A 15433-nucleotide genomic window follows, 5' to 3' on the forward strand; every position below is an offset into this window, starting at 1 on the left:
TCGCGAAATTAAAAATTTCGGTTCGTGAACGGCGGACTCGAACTTCCGCTATTGTTCGCGAACCGGCGAACCGCCATTGACTTCAATAGGCAGGCGAACTTTAAAACCTACAAGGACTCTTTCTGGCCACAATAGTGATCGAAAAGTTGTTTCAAGGGGACTAACACCTGGACTGTGGCATGCTGGAGGGGGATCCATGTAAAAACTCCCATGGAAAATTACATAGTTGATGCAGAGTCTGCTTTTAACCCATAAAGGGCCTAAATTACCTAACATTCCTAAATTGTTTGCAATAACGTGCTTTAAAACATCAGTTATGATGTAGTATCGATCAGGTAGTGTAAGGGTTACGCCCGCTTCACAGTGACAGACCAAACTCCAAGTGTAACGCACCGCAAACAACCGCAAACAGTCCATTTGCACAACCACGAGATAGATAGATTTGATAGATAGATACATAGATTACATAGCTCAATCGATGCAATATACATATGATCGATACAAATTACATAGATCAATAGATGCAATATACATTTGATAGATACGAATTACATCGATCAATAGATGCAATATCCATTTGATAGATACGAATGTTATCGATCCAAAGATGCAATATACATTTGATAGATATGAATTACATCAATCAAAAGTTGTAATATACATTCTATAGATACGAATTACATCGATCAATAGATGCAATATACATTTGATAGATAGGTTTGATAGTTAGATCGATTTGATAGATAAATAGATAGATTTGAAAGATATATAATTTCCCTGACAGAGTATAACAATAAGACATGCAGTCTGGGACCCGTGGTGTGTTAAGTAGTACTATTCTTAGCAGTTTACTACAACCTGTTACTCCCCCTAACCACAGTATGCTCTGTAAATCAGAAACACACAGGCCTGATAGAAAATAAAATTAGATTACACTAGCAAAATGATTTAAAGATTTTTTTTTTTAATTTAAAAAAAGGTTAAGCACATATGAGTCGTGGCTGCTAGCCTAGGTAGGGCAGCAATTAACCACAGTATGCTCTGTAAGTCAGAAACACACAGGCCTGATAGAAAATAAAATTAGATTACACTAGCAAAATGATTCAAAGTTTTTTGTTTTTTAATTTAAAAAAAGGTTAAGCACATATAAGTCGTGGCTGCTAGCCTAGGTAGGGCAGCAATTAACCACAGTATGCTCTGTAAGTCAGAAACACACAGGCCTGATAGAAAATGAAAATAAATTACACTAGCAAAATAATTTCACATTTTTGTTGGTTAAATTTAAACTAATGTTAAGCAGATATCAGTGGTGGCACTAATCACAGTATATGCTGTGAGCCTCACACACAGGCTGAAAGCCAGGCAAATGCAAATAAAAATACAAAGAAAAAAAAAAAATGACTGAAGTTATAGCCCTAAAAAGGGCTTTTTGGGGTGCTGTCCTTGCAGCAGAGATGAGATGAGTCCTTCAGGACTGTAGTGGACACTAAATACACTATCCTAGCTATCTATTTCCCTATTATGTCAGCAGCAGCAACACTATGGGCTAGATTTATGAAGCCCCTACGGCAGCCCTACAGCAGCAAGTTCTCACAAGAACTTGCTCGCCGTGATTTATCAAGCAGCGGTCACCAGATAACGCTCTGATAACGCTCTTCGCCACATCTAAACTGGCGAAATTCAATCTCCTCGGTCGAGTCCGTGATTGGCTGTGCGCGGGCAGGGAGCGGGATTGCACGCAAGCGCAAAATTGCGCTCGTGTGTAATGCCAAATACCTGTGGGTAATTTCGCCAAGCCACAGACGAGCTGAGGCGTACAGGGGCGCGTATACGCGCCCCTGTACGCCTCAGCTATAATAAATCTAGCCCTAAAGCTCCTCTCACTAAGAAAGCAAGATTGTAATGAGTCTAAAATGGCTGCTGCCAAGGAGCTGGGAGGGTCTGTGAGGGAGTGTCTGCTGCTGATTGGCTCTAATGTGTCAGAAGGCTGTGACATACAGGGTCAAAGTTTCCTCAATGATGACACATAGGGGGCGGATCGAACATCGCATATGTTCGCCCGCAGCGGCGAACGCGAACAAGCTATGTTCGCAGGGAACCGTTCACGGGCGAACAGTTCGGGACATCACTATTAGTTATATTGTAGCAAGCTTAGGGTTTATTTTATAGGTAAGTATTTAGTTTTAAATAGGAATAATGTAGTTAATTATAGTAATTTTATTTAGATTTATTTAAATTATATTTAAGTTAGCGGGTGTTAGGGTTAGACTTAGGTTTAGGGGTTAATACATTTAGTATAGTGGCGGCGACATTGGGGCGGCAGATTAGGGGTTAATAAATGTAGGTAGGTAGCGGCGACATTGGGGGCGGCAGATTAGGGGTTAATAAATATAATGTAGGTGGCGGCGGTGTCCGGAGCGGCATATTAGGGGTTAATAAATATAATGCAGGTGTCGGCGATGTCGGGGACGGCATATTAGGGGTTAATAAGTGTAAGATTAGGGGTGTTTAGACTCGGGGTTCATGTTAGGGTGTTAGGTGTAGACATAAATTTTATTTCCCAATAGGAATCAATGGGGCTGCGTTGGTGAGTTTTACGCTTCTTTTTTGCAGGTGTTAGACTTTTTCTCAGCCGGCTCTCACCGTTGATTCCTATGGGGAAATCGTGTACGAGCACGTACGACCAGCTCACCGCTGACTTAAGCAGCGCTGGTATTGGAGTGCGGTAATGAGCAAAATTTTGCTCAACGCTCACTTCTTGTCTTTTAATGACGGGTTTGTAAAAACACGTAATACCAGCGATGTAGGTAAGTGAGCGGTGAGACAAAACTGCTCATTAGCACCGCATAGCCTCTAACGCAAAACTCGTAATCTAGCCGATATATAGTTGTATCATTAGAAGTTCAGAACAATATTGTACAAACTCTCACCAACTAAACCTTTTTCAATAAGTGTTTTTTCATTAGACCTGTGCAAAGACAAAAAAACTAGTATAGACGAATCGTTCATCAATTTGTTTTGTCCAATATTTGTTAAAGGGTCATTCAGATTTTTTTTGTTAACAAAAAAATCCATTTTCATTTGGGGAACATTAAAAGGGCAGCAGATGGGCAGCTGGACAGTACCTTAAAGTTAAAGAAGTAGCTAGTACTACTGTCACAAGCCAGTAACATCACAAAGATTTATTTTTTTAAAGTGAAGTGTAAATGACACAGGAATCAATGAACTGACAAGGACTAAATCATCATTGAATAATGTAAATTTGAACTTCTAAATTGTTTCCCATCTGCAGAAAACCTTTTTACGAATTAATGAACTACATTTTTTGTTACATGCATTTGTTCATTTCATGTTTCATTAAAGGGCTGCTAGTTTACTGGTTTCAAATGAATGCAACACATATGGAAATTGTCTGAAAACAAATGCATGTCTAGTTTTTATGTAAAATCAGTCAAATTCTTAACTGCATGTCTGGGGTTAGCGGTAGCACTTTATTACTAGTTATCTAATCCTACTTAATGATGTTGCTATATAAAGGGTTTAATTTTAGTATCTGTATTTGGAGTTACCACATTTATACTAGGTTTGCTACACATCTAGTAGCCAGTAATTTCCCCTAAAAAATGCTTGTTTCATATGTTAAAAGGACAGTCTAGTCAAAATTAAACCTTCATGATTCAGAAAGGGCATTCGATTTTAAATAATTTTCCAGTTTACTTTTATAGAAACATAGATAGAAACATAGATATTGACGGCAGATAAGAGCCATAGGCCCAGCAAATCTGCCCAATATTGCCTAACAGTATAAACTTATCTAGTTTGTAGTATAGCCTTATGCTTGTCCCATGCATTTTTAAAGTCCCCCACAGTGTTTGTCGCTACTACTTCTTGAGGAAGTTTATTCCATAAATCAATCACTCTTTCTGTAAAGAAGTGCTTCCTCAAATTACTCCTGAATCTACTAAACTTTATCATCAAATTTGCTTTGTTCTCTTGGTATTATTTGTTGAAAGCTAAACCTATGGTACTGAGTACCCTCACCTCTGTCAACTCATAACAGGTAATATTTGTAATCATCATGTGAAAACTTTACAAGAGGGGGCTGCAAAATACATCAATAATGTTGTCCATTTGCTTTTTTTAAAGTTGTGCAGTTATGTATGAGTCAATACTGATTGGCTAAAATGCAAGTCTATCACGAGAACTGAAATAAGGGGGCAGTCTGCAGAGGCTTAGATACAAGGTAATTACAGAGGTAAAAAGTATATTAATATAAATGTGTTGGTTATGCAAAACTGGGAAATGGGTAATAAAGGGATTATCTATATTTTTTAAACAATATAACTATTGGTGTAGCTTTATCTTGTTATATCCTAGATGCTAGAGACTTCAAACCATAAACTGAACTATCTACTTGCACCTTTTTATCTTTTTGTGATATAGAGCAGGATATGATTTAGGGATGTACTCATACATAGCATACATTTATTCTTGGTTTAGTAATTTATATTAATAAATAAACACTCCATATGTTTCTAAGCATGTTCTAAATATTGAAAAAAGGCTTGAGAAATAAAATAATCTAAATAACAACTTTACTTTTTGCCCCATATGCCTCTACACATCAGTTTGTCCAACCAATGAATAACTCAGAAAGCATAGCTGAGAATGTGATTATGAATCTTGCTGCTCATGACTAGCAAAATCATTTTTTAAAGAAACAGAAAAAATACTTTGTGTAGATATTATTATGAGACAGAAATAAATGCTGCTTTTTAGCACCTATGGGCTGTGAGCCTATCAGAATATCAATTTATTATATAAATATAAGCATATGAATAAGTATACATACACACATATATATAGTGCTAGTCCACTAGTCCCAGATGAGTATGAAATTGCAGCAGACGAGTATACAATTTGGCTTCTTCCTATCTTTGACTATAAATATTGTTATATTTTTCCACACACACACACACACACACATATATATATATATAAATGAAAAGTGAAAATTAAAATGTAATTTTGTTCTGTTTAAAACATGTCTTTAATAAATAAAGGGATATCGCAGCCAAAATTGAATGGAAACATTTTGCATTACAATATTATTTACAAAAATGCTTTGTATCATGAAAATTCAGTTGTCACCAATTTCATACAAGGCACTGCTGTCTTTCAGAGCATGCTGTTTAAAATGCTGGTGCCCTGATCATATCTAAATATGCTCCCCATGTCTGTGCTTTGTAAAAGTTTTCATTATTAAAACAAATGTCATCACAAATGTATAAAAGTATTTTCTTTCTGTAGAAAGTAAATGGTGATGACGACATTGGTCTACTTTACATTCTGATTGTAAGCTTTGTGATTTGGTAGAAACATCACGAATCTCCATAGGATATATTTGTTGTTTCTACAAGTACATGAAGTTTACAACTGGAATGTAATCTAGCCCTGTGTTTTAGGTGAACCCAATAGGAAGTTCTAGTGTGAATCAAACAGGAGGATATTCCAGTATGAAAGAGTAACACTGTTTGAGTTCACACCAGGACTTTTTTTTATCTCCACTGCTTTAAATAAAGCATCCTTTTGTTGGACTGTCAAACATCACCACACTGTTGAAACATTCATTATCATTGCTTCCATCTGCTCAATCTTGTGCTATTTTAGCCTGAATAGGGTGGCTCAATCTAGAAAAACAGATTTGTTGTAAAAAGGGAAGTGTCTTTATTAATTCAGTAACAAGAAGATTCCAGTTGGCATGTCAAGTAGATTTGGTACACAGAGTGCAGCTTTATTAAACATTTCTCTGTGCAAGATGAAGAATAATAAACTGCTGTTAAATGCTGAATTTGTTTACATTTGTTTCCTAAATCATAGTGCGCATAAAAATCCACTAGTGCTACATTTCCCATCTCCAACTTCTTTCTTAATAGGAAAATACAGGATGAAAAATATATGAGTCATTTAAAAGAGAATCTCATCAACTGTTGACTTCTTCCAGGGTGTCAGGATTGGATTTTTCTACCCAATTTTGATTTGAAATACCAGCGAGTGTGGATACTTGTTACACTATATAATACACTGTTTCTAATGCACCAGGACATTCTGGGTAAGATATGCAAATTAGATATAATTAATATCTCATGGTTTTGAATATCTAATTTGTATATCCTTTAAGCATTTGTTAACTAAGATCAAAACTAGCAGGAAATTTATGTTTGTTCACAACTAATCCCATTCTCCCCCAAATGTAATCGTGGGTTAGGACAAATCCCTAGCAGCAAAAAAAAAACAAGGTATTTTTTTTCAAAAACATAAAAAAGCTATAATATATTTTAAAATATCAACTTTGAGATAAAGCAATGAATAAATTATTTTATTTTTAACGGAAAGTAATGTAAATGTTTAAATAAAATTCAGTATTTGTTTATTTTTAAATTAAACAAATACTGAATTCTAGTTAAACATTTACATCCGTTTTAGTGTGACCAACAAATATTTGGGAAAATGAATATCCCCGAATTTTCGATACAAACATTTGGACGAACCCAAAAATTTATTTACTGCACAAGTCTACTAAGCACCTTGTAATTACAAGACACGCTATAGAATAGCATATCAACCAGGTCTAAACATTGTTAAAACAAATGACCATTTTGTTTACTGCAATTGTTTTTAATAGCAAAACTCTCTGCATTGGTTGCCTCATTTGAAGGAACCAGTCTGATTGACTCTACAGCTGACAAGACTATCCACAGTCATTATGTTAGTACAGGATGCTTTGTTTTCCCGTTTTTATCTGTTAAAGGGATAGTAAAGTCCAAATTAAATGTTCATGATTCAGATAGGGCATGTGATTTTAAACAACTTTCTAATTTACTTTTATAATCAAATTTCGCTTTGTTCTCGTGTTATTCTTAGTTTAAAGCTAAACCTAGGTAGGCTCATATGCTAATTTCTAAGCCATTGGAGGCCGCCTCTGTATTTGACAGTTTTTCACAGCTAGAGGGCGTTAGTTCATGTGTTTCATATAGATAACATTGTGCTCATGCACATAAAGTTATTTAAGAGTCAGCACTAATTGCCTGAAATGCAAGTCTGTCAAAAGATCTGAGATAAGGAGGCAGTCAGCAGAAGCTTAGATACAAGGTAATTACAGAGGTAAAAAGTATATTTCTATGACAGGGTTGGTTATGCGAAACTGGGGTATGGTAAATCAAGGGATTATCTATCTTTTTAAACAATAACATTTTTGGTGTTTACTATCCCTTTAAAGCCAATTAGGGAAAGAAGTTGGCACCTTACAAATAAATGATAATAATAAAAATATGTAGTAAGGTTAGCCTGCAGTGTGCATTTCCAGCTCTGAGAATGAGAAAATCTATAATTTTCAGAGCTAAATTACATGAAAAAGGGACAAATTAGATAATGCAATTATAATGCAAAGTTGTCTTACACATAACAAAGCGCTTACTGTCCCTTTAACAGCATACTTCATTAAACTGAACACTAGATGGCAGTACAGTGTAACAGTGAGTGTTTCCCCTGTTGCACACGTGCCTGTCATTCATCAAGCACACAATATATGGGCTTACTGCAAAGCTTTTTACATGTGCTAGAACTCTAAGGAAAACGCATTGCATTGTTCGGATCTAAATAAGGAATTATGTCAAAGAAAGCGTTAATGCCAGCTATTGAATGCTGACCATCCCATCCTGCAAATAACTAAAGCAACAGCCATTGACAGAGGATTTTGCTGATTTTGTTTTCTTTCTTTTTTCCTCTCTGGAAATATGAGGTACATTCAACTCAAAACTGAATACCCAGTAAACTGCATAGTGACAAAAAAAACCTTATTTTGCCAGTTTTTTTCCAGCAGTGTAAAGGGACAGTCAACATCAAAATTGTTATGTTTAAAAAAGATAGATAATACCTTTACTACCCATTCCCCAGCTTTGCACAACCAACATTGTTATATTAATATATTTTATAACATTTAAACCTCTAAATTTTCTGCCTGTTTCTAAGCCACTAGAGACTCTCTTATCACATGCTTTTTTATTTGCTTTTCATGACTGCTAATTCATGTGGGCCATATAGATAACATTGTGCTCACTCCCGGAGTTGTGCAGGACACTGCACTAATTGGCTGAAATGCAAGTCAATAGATAATAGTCATGTGATAAGGAGGCTGCCAGAAGATGCTTAGATACAAGGTAATCACAGAGGTAAAACGTATATTAATATAACAGTGTTGCTTATGCAAAACTGGGGAATGGGTAATAAAGGGATTATCTATAATTTTAAACAATAACATTTTTGGAGTTAACTGTTCCTTTAAAACTAAAAATTGTATTTTATCCACTGCCCCTGATCATACTACACAGGTATTGCTTGATATACGAATGAGCTCCTTAATATCTAACTTTAATTAACCCTAGCAATTGAGATAAGATAAACAGTATCTTTTCAAGGATAGCTCACTTGACTGAAAAACAACGAAAACATTGTTAGCAAAATTAGGGGCAGATTATGAGTGGCGCAAATTTGCCCGTTTACTGGCGCACATTACTTAACCAGCCATTACAAGAGGCTGGTTAATGCTACTGCGAGCTCCCGGTTTCACTTTTCTCTAGAAATCATTAACCAGATCTCTGGTTAATGAAAAAAAGTTGCCCCAATTGCCCCCAAAATAAAGAGGACAGTACAGTATCATCAAATAAACATGAGCATCTTTATCTTTATTTTTTGTGTTTTAAACTGCACAAAGCAGTTATAAGGAGTTAAAGCGAGTGGATGTAGGCTATACATGGAGGTCAATGGGGGACTGTGTTTTCATTATAAATATATATGTATATACTTATATACATATATAGTTATGTGTTAATATGTGTATATGCTTATACAGTATACATATATAGTTATGTGTTAATATGTGTATATGCTTATATACATATATAGTTATGTGTTAATATGTGTATATGCTTATATACATACATATTTATGTGTTAATATGTGTATATGCTTATATACATATATAGTTATGTGTTAATATGTGTATATGCTTATATACATATATATTTATGTGTTAATATGTGTATATGCTTATATACATATATAGTTATGTGTTAATATGTGTATATCATTGTGATCTCTGAATCGTGGCTAACCCGCAAAATACCTGACTCTGCCATTGCAATACATGGATATTCATGCCATAGAAATGATAGAGCAAAGAGAGGAGGTGGCATTGTAATTTATGTTGACAATTCCACAAAGTTCACCCCCTTACAAAAATCTAGCTCTCCTGCCACCTTTGATTTCCTTTCTGGCAAAATTGAGATCCCGTGCAGTAAATCAATCATTGTTGCAGGAATCTACCGCCCACCAAGCTCCCCTGTGCATTCCATTTCGGACATAGCACAGCTCCTTAGTGAATCCATAACTCAAAACCCAAAAAGTGAAATTTTGGTTTTTGGAGATTTTAACATCGATTGGCTGAATCCAAAAAATAACAGTTGTCGCTCGCTGTTTAAATCTTTGCATCTAACGCAATTAATCTCCTCCCCAACTCGCATAAACATCAAAAGCCATAATCATACCCTGCTCGACTGGATTCTCTCCACTTCTCCCGACCGAATCCAGGAGGCAGGTGTTCTCCCTAACAATTTCAGTGACCACTGCTTAGTGTACTGCGTGCGCAAAATAAAGGCAACTAAATCCTCTCCCAAGGTTACAATCACCAGGTCCTTCAAAAAATTTAATCTTCAATCATTTCTAAATGACATCAAGAACCTCCCCTGGCACAGATTAAACCTAATCCCAGATCTAGACTCTGCAGTTGAATTCTTTCAGTCTGAACTCCTACAAGTTTGGAATTTACATGCACCGCTGCGTAAGGTGAGAGTAAAAGGAGCACACTTGAATTGGATCACAGCTGACCTCATTCAAATGTACCAATTTCGGGATTCATTGTGGTCAAAGTTCAAGCATACTGGCTCTATGAATGATCACTGTGTATATAGAAAATGGCGAAATATATGTACTAAACAAACAAAATTGGCTAAGGCGCAATATTTCTGTGAAAATCTGAACAATAATATATGTAACCCTAGAAAGTTTTGGAAACTCATAAATAACTTACAAAATCCACCAATCCACTCCCAACCCTCTACTGTCAATGTGGATAACCAAAACCTGCAACTCCCCTTAGAAGTAGCAAATGCCTTTAACAATTATTTTGTAGGATGCTCCACCACCCTGATTGACAAACTAATAAATGGCACGCATCCTGAAGCTACAAATGTGGATCAGGCCCCACTAAAACAGCAAAGACCCAATATAGAAAAGTTCAATTTTAGACCTGTACCCTTCAATGTCATTAAGAAACACCTCGATAATCTAAAAATGAAAAACCAGTCAGGACCTGATCAAATCCCAGCAATGCTGTTGAAGCTCAGTGCGCCGGCAATTGCTAAGCCTGTTGCAACCCTAATTAACGAATCCTTGGTGTCTGGATACATACCCAAACTCTGGAAAACTGCAAGAGTAGTGCCTATTCATAAAAGTGGGGAGTTAACCTTGGTTTCTAACTATCGTCCTATATCACTGCTCCCTGTATTGTCAAAAATCCTAGAAAAATGCGTCCATACGCAATTATGCGAGTATTACCAACTTTCTAACTATCTGACCCCTGATCAATCAGGTTTCAGACCGAATCACTCCACTACAACTGCCCTCCTAAAAGTTTGCAACGACATCCAAACTGCCATGGAACAAGGAGACCTAACTGGAGCTATTTTCCTTGATTTTGCAAAGGCTTTTGACACAGTGGACCATGACCTACTACTTCTCAAACTAAAAAACTCTGGTATTGCTGATCACCCGTTAACCTGGTTTAAATCATATGTATCGGATCGATCACAATATGTCTCTGTCTCTAACATTGACTCCCTCCCTCTCCCAGTCACGTGTGGTGTTCCCCAAGGTTCCATTCTCGGCCCCCTACTATTCACATTATTTATAAATGATTTGCCTAATGTCTGCAAATCCTCAACTGTACACATGTACGCAGACGACACGGTAATCTATGCAAACAAATCTGATCTGCTGCAGCTTGAAACAGTGCTCCAAGACCAGTTCACAGAGGTAGAAAAGTGGATCTCGAAAAACAAACTCTTCCTAAACACTGACAAAACGGTCACAATGATCTTTGGAATGGGACCTAAAATACATAAATTACAAAATTCCCATCTTCGCATCAAAACAAAATCCAATTGCACGCTGACCGCAGTCCACTCTTTTAAATACTTAGGTATGTTGTTAGACCCCAATCTATCTTTTGGACTCCACATAGAAAAAATTGCCTCTAAACTTTATCCAAAACTAGGTGCCCTGTACAGAAACAAATCTTGCCTCAGCCCTACAGTAAAGGAAAAGATTGTACAGCAAATGCTGATGCCTATCTTGGATTATGGGGACATAGTATATGCACCTGCTCCGCAAACTCACCTTAATAAACTAAATACGTTATATAACTCGCTCTGCCACTTTGTGCTACAATGTAACTACAGGACCCACCATTGTGACATGCTAAAAGAACTAAACTGGCTGTCGCTAGAATCCAGACGCACCCTCCATCTTTCCTGCCTTGTCTTTAAGAGCCTTTCTGGGAAGCTCCCACCCTACCTGAGCAGAATGCTCTCCCCTGCTATTCCCACCTCCTATAACCTCCGATCCAATAACAGCACATTATTTAGCTTGCCTCAATACAAAAAAAAAGCAGCTCGATCCTCCTTTTCCTACAGAGCGCCACAATTATGGAATGACCTCCCTCACACTTTAAAAACTTCCCCAAGCCTAAAATCCTTTAAGAGATCCCTCTATACATATCTCAAAACAGAATGCTCCTGTCATGGATAAATATTTCATACCTGCTCTATGTTAAATGTTTGCATATAATGTGTATTTTTATTATTGTTTTTGTATTTTATTGTACCCTATTGTATCAATGCAATGTTTTGTGATCCCAGGACATACTTGAAAACGAGAGAAATCTCAATGTATCCTTCCTGGTAAAATATTTTATAAATAAATAAATAAATAAATATGCTTATATACATATATATTTATGTGTTAATATGTGTATATGCTTATATACATATTTAGTTATGTGTTAATATGTGTATATGCTTATATACATATATAGTTATGTGTTAATATGTGTATATGCTTATATACATATATAGTTATGTGTTAATATGTGTATATGCTTATATACATATATAGTTATGTGTTAATATGTATATATGCTTATATACATATATATTTATGTGTTAATATGTGTATATACTTATATACATATATAGTTATGTGTTAATATGTGTATATGCTTATATACATATATATTTATGTGTTAATATGTGTATATGCTTATATACATATATAGTTATGTGTTAATATGTGTATATGCTTATATACATATATATTTATGTGTTAATATGTGTATATGCTTATATACATATAGATTTATGTGTTAATATGTGTATATGCTTATATACATATAGATTTATGTGTTAATATGTGTATATGCTTATATACATATAGATTTATGTGTTAATATGTGTATATACACATATAAACACATACATGTATATATTCATATACTTATATAATTATTTATTACTGCCCAACACTAGGTGATTTGCCGTGTCTATTGGCAGCAGAACAAGGCTCCCATTGAAGCTCTTGTGAGCGCAAGGCTTCCGGGCAATGCATTTGTGAGTTTGCATTCGCATTGTGCCGCACTTGTAATACCAGCGCACATTTACGTGTGCTGGTATTACTTAGTGTAGCACAAATATGGTGCTCGCGTAACCTCAACATTGCACTTCACTCTAAATCTAGCCCTTACTCTTTTGAATAACTTTAAAACATGTATATATTCTAAAAAATATTGTGCAATGCAGTGACTATATGGTGATGCATATATTTTGGGGGGGGTGTGTCACATTAATACAGGTGGACCAAGTGAGCGTCCATTAATCTACCAATTCATGTTTCAGAAGGGTTAAAACAACAGAATATGTTTTCATGTTAAAGAATGGAAGACAGACATATAATCAATTTAGTTAAAGGGATAATTTAAAGGGACGATTCTTACAACATTTTATAATGGTAGCTATGTATTTAACACACACCAACATATAGTTTAAGGGACAGTAAGTACCTTGTAATTACTAGATATTTATCCAGCCTTGCATTAAGTGAAAATATTGGGTTGAACATGTTTGTAATGCATTAACTTCACTTAAAGGGACACTGAACCCAATTTTTTTTTTCTTTTGTGATTCAGATAGAGCATGCAATTTTAAACAACTTTCTAATTTACTCCTATTATCAATTTTTCTTCGTTCTCTTGCTATCTGTATTTGAAAAAGAAGGCGTTTAAGCTAAGGAGCCAGCCAATTTTTGGTTCAGACACTGGACAGCACTTGTTTATTGGTGGATCAATTTATCCACCAACATTCAGGTTGTTCACCAAAAATGGGCCGGCATCTAAACTTACATTCTTGCTTTTCAAATAAAGATACCAAGTGAATGAAGAAAATTTGATAATACGAGTCAATTAGAAAGTTGATTAAAATTGCATGTTCTATCTGAATCACAAAATAAAAAAATTGGGTTCAGTGTCCCTTTAAGGAGACAGTTCAGCTTCTTACTGGAATAATCATATCTAGCCACTGACATTTTGCTAGCAAAAGTTCCTTAACATATTATCTCTGCTGAGGCCATTTAGTGACAGATATGTAGCAGTGTTAAGCTTTTGACAAATTACAAGAAAATGGGGGAAAATAAACAATAATGTTGTACAATTTCTATACTACACATAATTAAATTGTTTACTGTTTCTTTGACCTTGTGCACCAGGAACGGTGTTGAGAAGCACAATGCTGGTGACTTCGGGCTATACTAGATGAGAACTGTGTCCTCAGAACAAGCTCTGCAATGTGCCTGTGCACAAGCTTCTTAATTATAGCCAACATTTAATAAGGCACAGATGAACAAGGTTCCCAACAAGGGGACCTGTCTGTCCATGTTTGCAGCAATGCAGTAAGTGGGCAGTGTACGCTGTTCATCCGCTACGCGTATTTATCATTGCACAAGGAAATGCTAATTCAGTGCCACCCCTTGCTCTCATGTAAGAGCAATGCCTGTCAATCATTAGTTCAAAGTGGTTTGACTCTACCTCTGAGGTGGGGAAGAGGTTATAAAGTGGACATTGAATGACCACTGTTTTTATGAGTGAAACCAGAGGCCTTTTAGCCACAACCTTAGACCTCTTCAACCTTACTTCTGATCTTGGAATTTGAAATGAAAACTTTGAATTACATATATTTTTAATAAAAGCATTAAACAATTGCTAAAACTATAATAAATGACATATAGACCATTGTAGATGACAGATTTTATACCTGTCACATATTATATTTAGAATCATTATCATCTTTTTAATTTATTGTTCCAATGAATTTAGCATCACCATGTTGTTCATAGCATTTTTTATATTTAGTAGAGCTAAGTGTGAAGCCATATTGTTAGCGGAGATACCTTTACATGTCTTTATAGTAATTACAAACTAGGCAGCATGTATCCAGTAATTGCTAATACTTATATGGTTTTGCTCCAGCCTAATCTTTATGCTGGTTACTATCTATATAATAACACTTTCTGCTATTAATATACATTTCTTTCTGTTACTTTGACCTTTCCATTTATCCACATGATTTACTCCACACTTACTGCATTAATCTATTTATTGTTTAGAAGAAGATGAAATTCGTGCCGCCCAGCAGCTACCCTGATGATTACCAGCAAATCTAAAAGCTCTTGCAGCTGTTTGGGGATTTTAAGATCTGGCCACTTGCTTGCTCAGGTTTCAGTTGAAATGCCAGCATAACTTGGATGAATGGTTGCTACAAACAACTGAACTAACGCCACCACCTGGCACCACTGTGATGAAAAGGTTTCAGATTGTGGTTTAAATAAAGATGTAGATTTTTAAAGACCTAGAGAAGTCATTCTGTTGCCAGGTCAGGTTCATGAATCCCTGCCAAAAGAGCGCTGTAATGTCTTGCTATGCAATGCACCTACACGTGCCATGGACACTTCCGAATATTGTTGTACTGTTCTGAGTTGGAATTAAAGTTCTGCTATCTACATGGCCACTGAGTGTTCTTTGTTTGTGTGATAATATAAAATAGGATAAAAGTACCAGTATCTATTGACATTTTTCCCCATTAAAGGGGCAGTAAACATATATAACATTTAGTAATGTATAGTAAAACAACTTTGTTAAATGCTTTTATTCATTATTTAGCTTTTAATGTAATTTAGCTCTGAAAATTGTGGATTTTCTAACTCTCTGAAT

At 35.7% G+C, this 15433-nt stretch overlaps 1 long non-coding RNA gene across 1 annotated transcript; it reads left to right on the forward strand.

Moving 5' to 3' along the window:
• The first annotated feature begins 7570 nt into the window (after positions 1-7570).
• LOC128659493 (uncharacterized) lies at positions 7571-15222 on the forward strand. The gene is made up of 2 exons (XR_008402406.1): positions 7571-7801; positions 14830-15222. It is a non-coding gene; the product is annotated as an uncharacterized LOC128659493 (long non-coding RNA).
• The last annotated feature ends 211 nt before the right edge of the window (positions 15223-15433 follow it).

Source organism: Bombina bombina, chromosome 5 (genome assembly GCF_027579735.1).
Source record: "Bombina bombina isolate aBomBom1 chromosome 5, aBomBom1.pri, whole genome shotgun sequence".
Classification (NCBI taxonomy): Eukaryota; Metazoa; Chordata; class Amphibia; order Anura; family Bombinatoridae; genus Bombina; species Bombina bombina.